General features: G+C 29.7%; 1 long non-coding RNA gene and 3 other non-coding genes across 4 annotated transcripts; 3 read left to right on the top strand and 1 right to left on the bottom strand.

Moving 5' to 3' along the window:
* Nucleotides 1-724: 724 nt before the first annotated feature.
* LOC114915019 (uncharacterized) lies at nucleotides 725-5,292 on the bottom strand. Its single transcript, XR_003802903.2, has 4 exons — nucleotides 5,062-5,292; nucleotides 4,610-4,686; nucleotides 3,747-3,805; nucleotides 725-842 (listed from the first exon to the last, which is right to left on the bottom strand). It is a non-coding gene; the product is annotated as an uncharacterized LOC114915019 (long non-coding RNA).
* A 1,182-nt stretch (nucleotides 5,293-6,474) lies between these two features.
* Nucleotides 6,475-6,546, top strand: TRNAK-UUU (transfer RNA lysine (anticodon UUU)). Its single transcript has one exon. It is a non-coding gene; the product is annotated as a tRNA-Lys (tRNA).
* A 77-nt stretch (nucleotides 6,547-6,623) lies between these two features.
* TRNAK-UUU (transfer RNA lysine (anticodon UUU)) lies at nucleotides 6,624-6,695 on the top strand. The gene has a single exon. It is a non-coding gene; the product is annotated as a tRNA-Lys (tRNA).
* Nucleotides 6,696-6,772: 77 nt separating this feature from the next.
* On the top strand, nucleotides 6,773-6,845 carry TRNAF-GAA (transfer RNA phenylalanine (anticodon GAA)). Its single transcript has one exon. It is a non-coding gene; the product is annotated as a tRNA-Phe (tRNA).
* Nucleotides 6,846-13,825: the final 6,980 nt, after the last annotated feature.

Below are 13,825 nucleotides of genomic sequence, written 5' to 3' on the forward strand. Positions count from 1 at the left end.
TGATAAAAATAAGAAAATAAAATAAATACACCTTACTTTTAGAGTGCATGAGAGGAGCTTAAAAAAAGTGCATGTGAGGAAAGCAAAATGATAAAGTGCGTGTTTGGATTTGCGTTTGTAAAATTGATTTGAGATTAACGTGATTTTGTATAATTAATTTTAAGTAAACGTGATTTTAAAGTAACGTTATTTTTGTTTGAATACATTTATTAGAAAATTGATTTTCATATTAAATGATGTTTGGAAAATAGTTATCAAAATTGATTTTAAGTGTATAATTACCAAAATAGACCTTAGTTAATTATTGATTTTTTTGTAGTGTAATGTATTATTTTTTAGTTGTATATTGACATGTATATTATTAATTTTATAACATGTTAAAAATAACAATTAATATATTACCTTATTATATAAATGGATGTATATAAAAACAAGTAAAAATAAAGTAAATTAACAATATATAAAGTAGCAACACTAACATAGGAAAAAAGGAAAATACTTTTTAATGCAATAAAACATTAACCTACAACATCAATACTAATGTTTGTTCTTCAATTGTACAATTTCATCTCGTATTGAATCTCGAACTTGATCCATTTTGGATGAAGAAATAACATTTAGAACTTGATTTTTCTCTAAGTTAATTGTACCATGATAATTACAATAATAAAATGAAAAGCAAGAGTTTACAAATTGTTTTCAAAAAAATATTTACAATTTCAATTCCATATAAAAATCTATGTCCTAAAGAAAATTCTCTGCCCCGATGTCACAATATCAGAGCATACCCACAACTCAACCGTTGGCATTCTAGATGTCACTCGTAGCCGGATCTTCCTCACCTAAAATATCCACAAATCGCATGGTGAGAAAAGAAAATATCTATATATATAGCACATAAGAAAACAAACATATTATCTCATTATAACTTAATATTCATAAATATTTCAACATATCGTATTTCAATCAATCATGCATCGTCATCACGTCATAATTCTCAATCACCCAAATCATCACAAATCTTGCACTTCACACTATGCCAAGGTCACGCTACCCATTTAACAATCTCAGGTCGTGCTCACCCCTGGTATAACACTGTGTCAAGTCACGTTATCCTTATCCCAGGGTCGTGCTCACCCCTGACATGTTAACCAAGGCCACGATACCCATTTAACAATCTCAGGTCGTGCTCACCCCTGATATAACACTGTGTCAAGGTCACGTTATCCCTATCCCAGGGTCGTGCTTACCCATGACATGTTAACCAAGGTCACGATACCTACGTAACAATCCAGAGCCGTGCCCACCCCTGATATAACACTGTGCCAAGGTCACGTTACCCCTAACCTAGGGCCGTGCTCACCCCTGGTCATAGGTGTGAAGAACCACAATCACATCTCATTCACATTCCACACAACATCTCATAGTTCAATTTCATACACGCATCAGATAAGTCCAACATAATGAGTTTCATACATCTCAAGCAATTCACATCTAAGTCATCAATTTCATCAAGTAATATAACAATAACAATCATAAGTTAATATGATAATCAATGGAATTATCAATTTAATACAATGTTAACATAAATAGTAAAACCCCCAATTATTCTAAAACCTAACTCACAGGCACTTTTCTACAGTTTCGTTCTTCCTCTCAGGTCATCATTCTTACAAATTAAATATGTATTTCTAATCCTCAACACATAAGAATCTAATGGGATCATTAATTTCTCAAACAGAAATATTCTAATTTTTCCAAAACTTAGCTTATAGGCACTTTTCTATAATTTCGTTCTCTCTCCCAGATCATCATTCTTACAAATTATTGGCATATTTATAATCTTCTCATCACATACAGAATCTAATGGGATCATCCATTCCTCAAACATAAATCATCCAACTTTTCACAACCTAACTTACAGACACTTTTCTATAATTTCGTTTTCTCTCCCAAAGCATCATTTTTACCAATTAATCATATATTCATGTTCCTAAATACATACATAATCAAATAAGACCAATAATTCTTCAAACAGAAATAATTATAAAATTAGGGTTCTTCCTCTATCCAATTTCCTCATGTAACTCTACATATAAATAATTCTCATTTTCCCTGTACCTGGATAAATAGGAACTAGGGCAGAACCTCCTCCTCTTTTTCCTTGAACAGGGACCAGAACTAAAACTAGGGCAGAACCTTCTCCTCTAGATTCCTCTTGGTCTTCAGAAAGAAGGAGAGGGAAAGAAGAGAGAACAGAAGAGAAGAAAGAATGAGAATGAGAGGTGTGTGAAAAATGAGAAGTGAAGCCCCCTATTTATAGGAATTCTGGCTCACCTACCACTACGGCCCATTCTAAAAGCGGAACGGCCCGTTCTGGCCCTTCAAACCTACGTAAATTTCTCAACTAGAACGGCCCGGTCTAAAACCAGAACGACCCGTTCTGCTTATACATTTTGGGCATTCTAACTATTCCGGAACGGCCCGTTTCAATTTTGAAACGGCCCGTTCCGGGCTGCGAATTGGGCCTTTGGCCCATGAAAAATGGGCTGTTACAATGTGTCACAATATTGCAAATCTATTCTTCCATACCCCAAAGGTTCTCTCAATTGTACACCTTAAACTTGAGTGGTAATAATTGAAAACATTATTATTTTCAAACTCATTCTGACGTCTAAAATCCGGTAGATGATAACGTTCGCATCTATAGGGACCAAGATATCCCACTAGTGTTGGATAACCAGCATCTACCAAATAACATTTACCTATTAAAAAAGTAAAAAAGAATATTAATATAATTTAATTGAAATTGGAATTCAATTGTATTGATATAAATAAATAATACCTTGAGGAGGATGTGGAAAATTCAAGTTGGCAGTTGTGAGAGCATGATCGAAGATTCGAGCATCATGCGCAGTACCTTCCCATCCAGCTAGTACAAAAGTAGAACACATGTTCCAATCACAAACTGCCATTATATTTTGTGTTGGAGTACCCTTTCTCCCAATAAATATTGCTTGGTCACTAGGAGTAACCACACATGGAACATGAGTTCCATCAATTGCCCCTATTGCATTCTTAAAAAATGGCCAGTATCGTGTATCATTTTCTATTTTGGCTTGACTATCATGAAATAGAGGATCTTGTGGCCTAATATATTCTACACATAACTTAAGGCAAGCATTTAATACCTTATGGATATGTCTACTAATAGTCTCTCCAGAGTGTTGAAACCTCTCTTAAAGCATCCTATTTCCTACCACATGACCAACCATGTTTAAAAAAATTGCAACCATTTCTTTAACAGTATTCTTCACATTATCCCATCCAAGCCCAGTTTCTTTACCAAATAATTTATACCATAACCTCCACTCCCTTATTAAATTATCAAACCTATTTTTAAACTTTGTTTTTTCATAAACCTTTCCTGTTAACTCCTTAAATTTGGTTGTAATTCCAACCCATCATTTCTTAGTAAAACTAGTACCCAACTGTTCGCCGTTAGTCACTTGTTCCAAGCATGCTATGATAAAACATTCAGTTGCTTTAAGATCCCAACAAACTTTTTCTTTCTCAAAACCCATACTTCTACATTAAAAGGTTTAACAAAATATAACTTAGCAAATAGTAGCTAAAATTAATACTTAAAATAAACACACTGTAATTGGCAGTGGTATTCAAGCCAAATAACGCCAATTCCTCAACAATATGTATTAATATGCCCAAAGTAGTTATGGTGATCTTACCAACCCAATAATGTCAATAATGCCAAAGTAACAACCGAAGGAACAAATATGCTTGCTACCTGCAAAACAAGAGAATGGAACTTAAGTTCATATCTAATATTTCCTCAATCATCTATGGACACATCATTTATTGCAGCTAGGTACATGAGATTTCTCTACAGCCTTGATTGGTTCCTGAAGTAATGGCAAGAGGATTATGACCATTTAGGACCACAACAAAAGGAACAGGAAACGAACGAGATACTGATGTTTAGGGAAAATTCCAATAATTAGGTCGGCTTTCTATCTCTAGGTAAGTAAGGAGAAGTTGGATTTCTGGAAGAAACTTTTCCGTAATCCAAAAGAAAAAAGTTAATCTATTAAGACTTGAGAGTATCCTTTGTTACCTTACAACTGCATTGACAAAACGTGCATGATGCAGTATCCTCTGTTGTCCATTTAGATTGAAGATTTCCAGCACTTTCACTTATCATTATATTGAGTAGTTTATAATAAAAACTACTGTAATTGCGAGTAAACTTTCACATGAGAAACTAGGAAGTTTAAAATTACTTTAAAAAAATTAATATCAAGGACCGTTTAATCTTGCATCCATGTTGTTGGCCTACAAATGGAAAAGGTAACGAGAAAACTAAAATATAAATTCAATGCAGGGATTGTTGCAAGTAAATTTTCCAAGTTTCAATACCTTAAAGTTACTATATGACACTAAATCAGCCATATCATTCTTCTCACACATTGTTATTATTATATCATTCTTCCTGAAATGCTTAAACTTCATCATACATATGATGGGGGACATGCATGTAAAGAAATGAGAAACACAATTTTCAATTGATACTACTATTTAAACCAATTCTTACTTGGCACACTCGCTCAGCTTGCCAGTATTCTAGCTTTCAACAATCTTCAGAATCAAGGACTTGTTCTCATCCAGATACTGCATGTAAAGAGAAAAGAAAATGGTCATATGAAGATAAAATCTTCAGGAAGCTCATATGCCAGCAAAAATAGAGTTTTATACTAGCCACACCAACAGATCGATAAAGCATGAACGCACAATCCATCAAAATGCAACTTAAATAAAAGTTACAACTTGGAGAGGTTGTTGGTTAGCATTGAAGTACAAAATAAATGCGCAATAAAATTTCTGGTTCACAATAGGTGCAACATGTACACACGCAAGGAGGAAAAAATCCTAAATCAGTGAAAATAAAATTGATGAGAAGAATCAGAACATTTATGAATTAGGTGAGGAGAAAGGGAACATTGAAGTTTCATGAGGACAAATGAGGAAAATCAAATATCCACTTACCAAAATCAATTTCCTGAAAACGTAGAAGCAATCTTCATCAGCTTCAGCCAAAATTGATTTTCGTTCATGGAATCGTGTGAAGAAGAAAAATCCAAACATGCTTTCAGAGAGACGAATTGCGTTTTCGGAAGGAAATACGCGCGTTGCATTAGGGCAACGCGCATCCAAACACGCACAAAGAGGAAAAGAGAGAGAGAATGTTAGATGTTACTATGTCACAAATGATGCCGTTGTAAATTTTATGATATTAAGTTGAATTCTTATAAATAAAAAATGAAATGAAATCAAGATTCTTATAGAATCAATAAGATATATATTACATAATTTTTTTTAATGATAATACATAATAATAAAAAATAACAAGAGATACACCTCTCTTTAATTAAATGACATTTTAAAAAAATTTATAAAAGTATATTTTATTTTATGAAAATAATTTATAATTTTATATAAACTCTTTTTAAGTTGTATTTCAATAGATTTCGTATAAAAGTTTATCAAAATAAATTTCACTTTTAACTTATTTCAATAAACTTGTCAGTCAAATTTATAAATAAATTCTCATTTAATAAACCGATATTTAATAAATAATGTTTAATTAAATTATATCCAAGTACACCTTAAATAACAGCTAAAAACATTTTGGTTCAAAATTGTTTTTTATCCACAAATATAATTAAGTCGTCCTACACTTGAACTCAAGTTTATTAAATGAATTTTTACATTTATTTCACTTCCAATTTGCTATCAGGTAAAAATATTGTTTTATAAACGATTTTTAATAGACAAAATTACATATTATTCCCGATAAATAACACGGGTTCACATACTACTGATAAATTTTACAAGAGTTTCACCAAATAATAAGAACAATTATAAAAATGTACATAAACATTTCTCTTATAATTAAACATATACGATTTGAGTCAATTATGTTAAAACTATTTTAAGAAAATTAAATTACAAAACCAAATTAATTTATTTTTTTTACTTTTTAGGTAAATTTAGATCCTCTTGTATTTTATAATAACTTATAATTCCATCTTCTAAAAGAACACAAAATTTGACCCATATTTAGATGCCTAAGATCTATTAGTTTTAATTTTATACTTTTCTTTGTCATAAATTTTTTTGATGTTAATAAATAACACAGGAAGAACTGAAGTTTATTTATTTTATACGTGATTAAATTATTATTGATCTGAAAGAAAAAAAGAAGAAAAGTAATTGAACTAAAATCATAATGGATCAATTTACGATGTTATCTCTTTAAATAGTTACTCTATCATATTTTGAAGGGTTGAATATTTCAATTATATCCAACATTTTTACAAAATGCAGGTAAATAAAACTTCAAAAGAAAACTGATTTTTTTTATATAATATTTCTTTTGTATGATATATAACCAACAAGGCCGTCTTAGCTCAGCGGTAGAGCGCGTGGCTTTTAACCACGTGGTCGTGGGTTCGATCCCCACAGACGGCGAAGTTATAAATAATTATTAGTTAAAATGTTATTTGTTTAAAACTATTATTAATTTATAGTTTACTGTTTTCATCAAAGCCGTCTTAGCTCAGTGGTAGAGCGCGTGGCTTTTAACCACGTGGTCGTGGGTTCGATACCCACAGACGGCGATTTTACTAAACAATTTTATAACTGTTAATTTTCTTTTAAAAAATATTTAAATTTTGTTGGTTTACTAGACGAACAAGCGGGGATGGCTCAGTTGGGAGGGCGTCAGACTGAAGATCCGAAGGTCCCGTGTTCGATCCACGCTCACCGCAATAAAGCGAAGTTTTATTAATTAATTTTATATAATATTTAATGGCCTCTTTTATTTGGAATCAAAATATTCATTGCCAGTCTATTAAATTATAAATGTTTCTTTTAAAAAATAAAAGGTTAAACAATTTCCATTACAAACAAAAGATTTATTACTTTTCATGTCATGAACGTATTTAGTATATTTTATTAAGAATTTTAAATTAGTTTAAACATATATAATAATTTTATATTTGTAATATAATAAATGTTTATTAATATTATTATTATTTTTACTTATCGGTATATTTATATTAATCATAAGACAAAAAAATAAAAAATTAAACAAAAGTTTGAATTACATCACATTGAAATTCGTGATGAAAAATTGAAAATCATAATCACTTAAAAAGATACATTATTATCAATATTTTTTATTACATTAAAAGTAAAGATTAAATATATTTTTGTATTTTCTTTAGATATTTCATATTTTATTTCCTTGAAAAGTGTCAGACCTTTGATATTTTTCTCATATCTCAACTTTTTCTCTATTAATGTAACAACTAATATTTACATATAAAAATCTTAATTAATAATTTCTTTTAAATATATCTATTTTTCAAAAAGAGTTAAAAAAATATTATTCTTATTAACTTTATTTGAAGAATTTCAAATTCCTTGAGGTAAAATACTTTATTTGGATGAGGAATTTACAAAGAATTTGAAATCCAAGCATATGTGAAATTCCTTCAAATAGTAGAATTTCAAATTCTTCCAAAAATGGGAGAATTTGAAATTCCTCATATTTGTTTTCTTATTTCAGCTATATATTTTATCTTATCTCTTCTTTCCATTCTTTTAATTATTAGATATTCAAAAATATTTTTAAAGTTATTAAATATTAACTAATATTAATTTTTAAATATTTAAAAATGGATTAATATTTATTTTATAAAATTTAATTTTAAAATCTCAACATATATATATTTTTAAAATCAATTTTATTATGGTAGAATCAAATTATCATATTCAACCTAATAATTTAAAATTTAAGAAATTTGAATTGATTCATCCAAACAAAATATTTTAAGAATGATAGAAATTGAAATCAAAGTAATTCAAATATCAAGAATTTAAAATTCCTTGAATTTGTAAAATTTCTCATCCAAACACACCATAATTAAGAAATTTACATAGTTGTCTGTATTTTAAATATTTTAAGTATTTTTATTTTTATTACATAAAATTAAGCATTAAATAATTTTCGGATTTTCATTAAATGTTTCAGATTTTATTTCCTTGAAAGTTGTCAGACTTTTGATATTTTCCTTATATCTCAATTTTTTTATTAAAGTATTAATTAATATTTAAATATTAAAATCTTACTTAATAATTTACTTTGAGTATATCTATTTTACAAAACAAAAATTAATAACGTTTTCCTTGTATGACTTTACATCATATTGAAAATCGTAACACTAAAATATTTACACAATTATATATATTTTAAATTTTTTATTACATAGCAAGTAAATATTAAATATTTATTGTATTTTCATTAAAAAAAATGTTACATATTTTATTTCGTTGAAAAGTGTCGGACCTTTGACATTTTTCTTATATTTCAATTTTTTTCTAATAATGTAACAAATAATATTTACATATAAAAATCTTACTTAATAATATCAATACATTTCATAAAGAAGTACTTTGGATTTTGAAAACATTAATTAAAAATATCAATTAATTTCATTCAACAATTTTGATATACACATTTCATTAAAAAATAATTTTACTAACAAGTACTTTGAATTTTGAGCTCGTTGAATAAAAATAGCAATACACTTCTTTCAATATTTTTAATTATTTTAAATATTTTTTCTACAAAAAAACCTTTAAATATATATATATATATATATATATATATATATATATATATATCCATAAATACATATAGTAAAATCCATAAAATCTCAAGCATGCAATCTAATATATCACATATATTTATCATCAACAACTCATTTTCAACAACAAAATCAACATACAATCAAGATTAATCAACAATCACCTCAATATGCTCAAGTGACCCAAAAATCCCACCATGCAAGAATTTGATCTTCAAACCACCAACACAACTAAAAACTTAGACACAATTCAACACATTCAACAACCAACTTAATCAATGTTTAAGTTCTAGCTTCCTAATTCTAACTTCCCTTACCCCCGAATCCGAAGAAAATTGAGGAAGAAGAAGAGGAAGTGGAAGTTGAACTCCAAGCAACTTTAAGACTCCACATCAGCACCAATCCCCAACTTCAACAACTTTGGATCCCAATGCAGCTTATCAACAATAGCTTATGGGAAGGAATTAGAGGTTTGTTTGGAATAAAAAGGAATAAAGGTTACCTTAAGTTTTAGAGCATCTCTTTCAAGTTCTCTTTCTAAGTTTTATGAGAAAATGAGTTTATGAGGTCCAAGTCAAAAAAAAAATTTACATATTTTTTTTTCTCGATGTCAAATTGGACCTCTATTTAAAGAAACATTCTAAAATACTTAAAACTTTCTCAAGAGTTCCTTGACTTCCAAAGCCTCTCAACAACACACCTCAAAACAACAAAAAAACATAATTATTAATAAAAATATAATAATTAGCAAAAAATTACAATATTACACATAATAATAACAAATAGTGCAAGAGACATTCTAAATTGTATATTATATAAAATAATGAAGAAAATACCGCATATATTACTTTCTAAAACTAAAAAAAATTCAAACACGCCCATAAACTTTTTAAAGATTTCATTTAAGTACTTAAACTACTTCATTATTTTCTTTTTGTCCCTATTTCATGGTGATATTTATAATATATATTTAAAGATTAAGATGGAAAAAATGATTAATATTTTAAGAAAGTTAAACGAAATCCTTAAAACAAAACAAAAACTTATTTGAGATTTTCTTTAATGTGTCTTTAATTTGAGGGGTTAATGTAACAATGAAATACAATTTCAAATAATAAATAAACATATCCATGAAAAATCATTATAAATATCTAAGGAAAAAATGATACATTTTGTGTCTCTGTTTTTTTAAACATAAAATAAGAAAGAGAAATAATGGAGGTTAAATAATAGGAAGTGGTTAATTGGAGAGTGCAGGTGTTTTGGTGAGTATAATTTATGAAAAAATAGAGAAAACATAACCCATATAACAATTAAGATAGTGAGAGAGACATATGGACAAAGATCCTCTCTTGCCTTCATGATTTGGTTTGCAGACAAAATTGAGAAGATCTATTTTAGAGGATTAGTGATTTACAAAGGTAGCTATAATTTATACTTTATAAGGATAAAAATTACATTTACAGAAGTAGTTATAATTTAGACTTTATAAGGATAAAAATCACTAAATATGTAAATCAATTGATGAGAGGTTGTTTTAATTTAATTAAAGGTATTAAATTTGAGTATCGAGTACGTAATTATGTTAAATATTGAGTGTGAAAACTTTGCCGTCTTTATAATACATCTGCACAGCTCGAACAATATTATTCCCAGAAAAAAATATTTATAATCTATAAGGAGTAGGACAAAATAAGATACAAAAACTGTATATGAAAACTCATATCTCTTTTATATACAGTTACAAAATATATATAATATCTAAATCCGATTATATATGATAATATTATCGTCACGAATAATCTGGTGAATCGCACAAGTATACTATATATCTAGTATATATAATATTCGAATTCCCATTAGTAAAAATACTCATATTTAATACTCGACCGTGCTTTGATCAAGATCATCTCCGAAACACAATACATGCGGAAAAAAAAACGGTAATTATATCATGGAAGTGTAAATATATCATTTTTCTTTACTAATACGTGATACTTATTTTATATAAAGGGTTTGACGTTAAAATGTAAAGTTAACTAGCCCACATTAACCTTTTGCTAGGATATTTTCTATATAAAACATGATAAGTTCGACTTGTAATGTGGGTACTCATCGGTTCAAATGATGGTCTTAGAGAATATCTCAATTCGAGACAAGTTCTGAACAACACACTTTATGTAGGGGTGAAACTAAAAAGGGTCAATTTTTTTTTATTTATATATAAATATTCTCACATTATAAATAATTTATTATTATTTATTTTTTTTAATCTTTTTACCACATTATATATAATCTTACATATTTTTGTCTAATTTTATTTTTCTAAGTATAAATTAACATAATAATTTTCATCATCAATCTATAATATTTTTTTATATAAATTTTAGGGAGTCAAATTTTTTTTGGTACATTTTAAAAAAATGAGAAGGGAAGGGGGACCATGGTCCTTCGAGATCCCTCTCTCCCTTTGCCTTAACTTTATGATATACTCATTCTTTTAAGTTATACTTTATTAAAAATCACAAAAGTAGGAGAAAGAGAGTCATTAAATAGGATGTGAAATACATTAATTTTTTTTTAATAAATTTTTAACCAATAAAAGAAAATGTTTACAATAATACGGCAAAGTGTGTTGCTAGTCTTGGGCCTCCTTGGGACATGAGGGTTGACCTGATGCACCTAGGTTCAATTCTCATCCGTATTAAAATAATGTTTGACCAACAGATGTTACGTCTTATGAACACAAATTAGTCCTTAGTTATTAACATTAAAACATTGTGTGAATCATGTCCATGAAAAAAAAGTGATACTATCAATTCGATCCTAAGCACATATATGATTAACTTGTTAAATTACTAAACATGAATACAATTAAGTGAAGATTAAATAAGAATATTCCAATTAGAGTTTGGCTGATTTATGTAACATTATAAGTCGTAGAGTGTTATAGATAATTTTAATTATATGTTTTTATGTTGGGTTGTTGTTTTGTGTTGAGAAGCTCAAAAATTTGGTGAAATTCCTAGTGAGTTTTTGTTGTTAAAAGTGTCTATAAGCAGATGTCAAGTTAGATCTATAAGAGAAAGGTATTTAAGGTCTTTCTTTATAAATAGACTTCATAAGTTCATTTCATCACAGAAGTTAGAGAGAGAGAGTGGTGAGAGAAACTATAGGGATTTGAAACTTTCCTTTCTTCATCCCAAATTCTTAAGCAAAGATTCATTCCTGAAGGATGAAAATATGTTTTTAGGGTGTGGGTGTGGAGATTGCATGAAACTTTCTTCTTCTTCTTCCTCTTCTCTCACGATTTGGGAGACCTTGGGTAAGGGAAGCTATAACTCAACTTTTGATTGATTTGTGTTGTGTATGTTGCTTGAAAAATTTTCATTTTAGTGGCTAAAGAGTTTTGAGATGGAAGATTAGACAATTTGGAGCTTTTGGTTTTCTTGGTGAAAGATTGACAATTTGACAATCTACTTGATGTGTTGATGATGCATATTTCTTTTCCATCAATTTCTGAGTTGCATATTGTTATAATTGGAATATTTTGAGGTTGCATGCATGTATTGCATAAGTTGAGAGGATTTTAGAGATTGGGTGGTGTTCATAGCTATTGGAATTTCTTCAACTATGAACGAGTTTATGGATTTATGAGGCTAAACATATGTTTCCATGCTTGGTGCGAGAATTGGAATGTGCCCCTAGGAAGCTAAGACTAAATGTGAGTTTTCATGCTTAACATGAGAATTGAATATGCCTCTGGAAGGTTGAGGCTAAGCGTTAGTTTCACGCTTAATGTAGGGACTTGGGTGTGCCTCTAGGAGGCTAAGGCTGAGCGTGAAACTCCATGGTCAGTGTGCGAAATTAGTCAAATAATTTTATTCTCTAATTCAGTTGGTTGCTTTCTTGATGAATGATTTTTATGTTGAACACTTGTTGTTTGAGTTGTTTTATGATTAAATGATGATGGACAAGTTAGATGGTTGATGTTGTATGATAACGAAATCTATATTTTGAATGTTGATATGTTGTATGTTGATGATTATATTGTGAGTTGCTAGTTAAAAGTTGAGTTGAGTTGTAGGTCTTGTGATTGTGTAGCTGTGTTTAATATGTTATATTCTTGATATTACTATAACTTTGAGGTGATGAATGTTGAGAATGTTTTATGCATTTAGTCATGGTGCTGTTGAGTTTTGATGACCAACCTAGGACTAGAGGAGAGGTTATTTTTAAAGTTGCTTTATCTCATTGTGTGGATATTATGTTATGGTGCTCTAAGGACCCAATTTGTTGAAAAACCCTTCCTAAAAAGTTGACCCATGAAAAGGATAGTTGAGTCTGCTCTAGGACCTTAGTTGGTACCATGTGTGAGCAAGTTCAAGGCACACATGTATAAAGAGACCATAATATAGGGGCAAGACTGATAAGTGTCTAACTAGTCTGATGAAATATAAATTTGAGACACTTATCTAGCATAAGTTTTGTACATATTGATATAATTTTGGCCAATATATACTTAGAATGAAAGAGGGACTCTTAATTTACGTTATTACATGGAGTGATGAGTCTTTTGATGAGATTTTGTGCTTATTTTGTAGGTTTTGAAGTCTGGAGGCAAACGGCTCAGCCCTTCAAAAGGGCTGAGCGCTTTCAAGCCAGAGAGCTCAACAAGTGCACCAAAGTAGAGGCGCTCAGCCACTCCTAAGTGTTGAGCGGTTTTGGCCCTGGAAGAATGAGTGCTCTTTGCCTCCTAGGCGCTCAGCGGATCTGAAGCGCCCAACCCCTTTTGCTTGCTTAATGGTGAAGAATCATCACAGGCGCTCAGTGGATTTGAGGGGTTCAGCCCTTCAGATTACTTCATGTTGGAGAATTCTCCAAACCGCTCAGCTGTTTCAAGGCGCTGAGCGGTTCCTTCTCTTTCTTGCCTACTCTGTTTTAATTCTAGCACCTATAAAAGGGTAGAGGAGAGAGAAAATAGGAGATGAGAAGTTGCGCGAAGAGAAGAACAGAGAGGAAAAAGGAAATAGAGCACTTTGGAGCTCGTGGGAACGCGGTTCTTCAGAGGATCTCTTTCTTCTACCTTTCTTCTT

Source organism: Cajanus cajan, chromosome 3, assembly GCF_000230855.2.
Source record: "Cajanus cajan strain Asha chromosome 3, NIPB_CcT2T_4, whole genome shotgun sequence".
NCBI classification, from domain to species: Eukaryota; Viridiplantae; Streptophyta; class Magnoliopsida; order Fabales; family Fabaceae; genus Cajanus; species Cajanus cajan.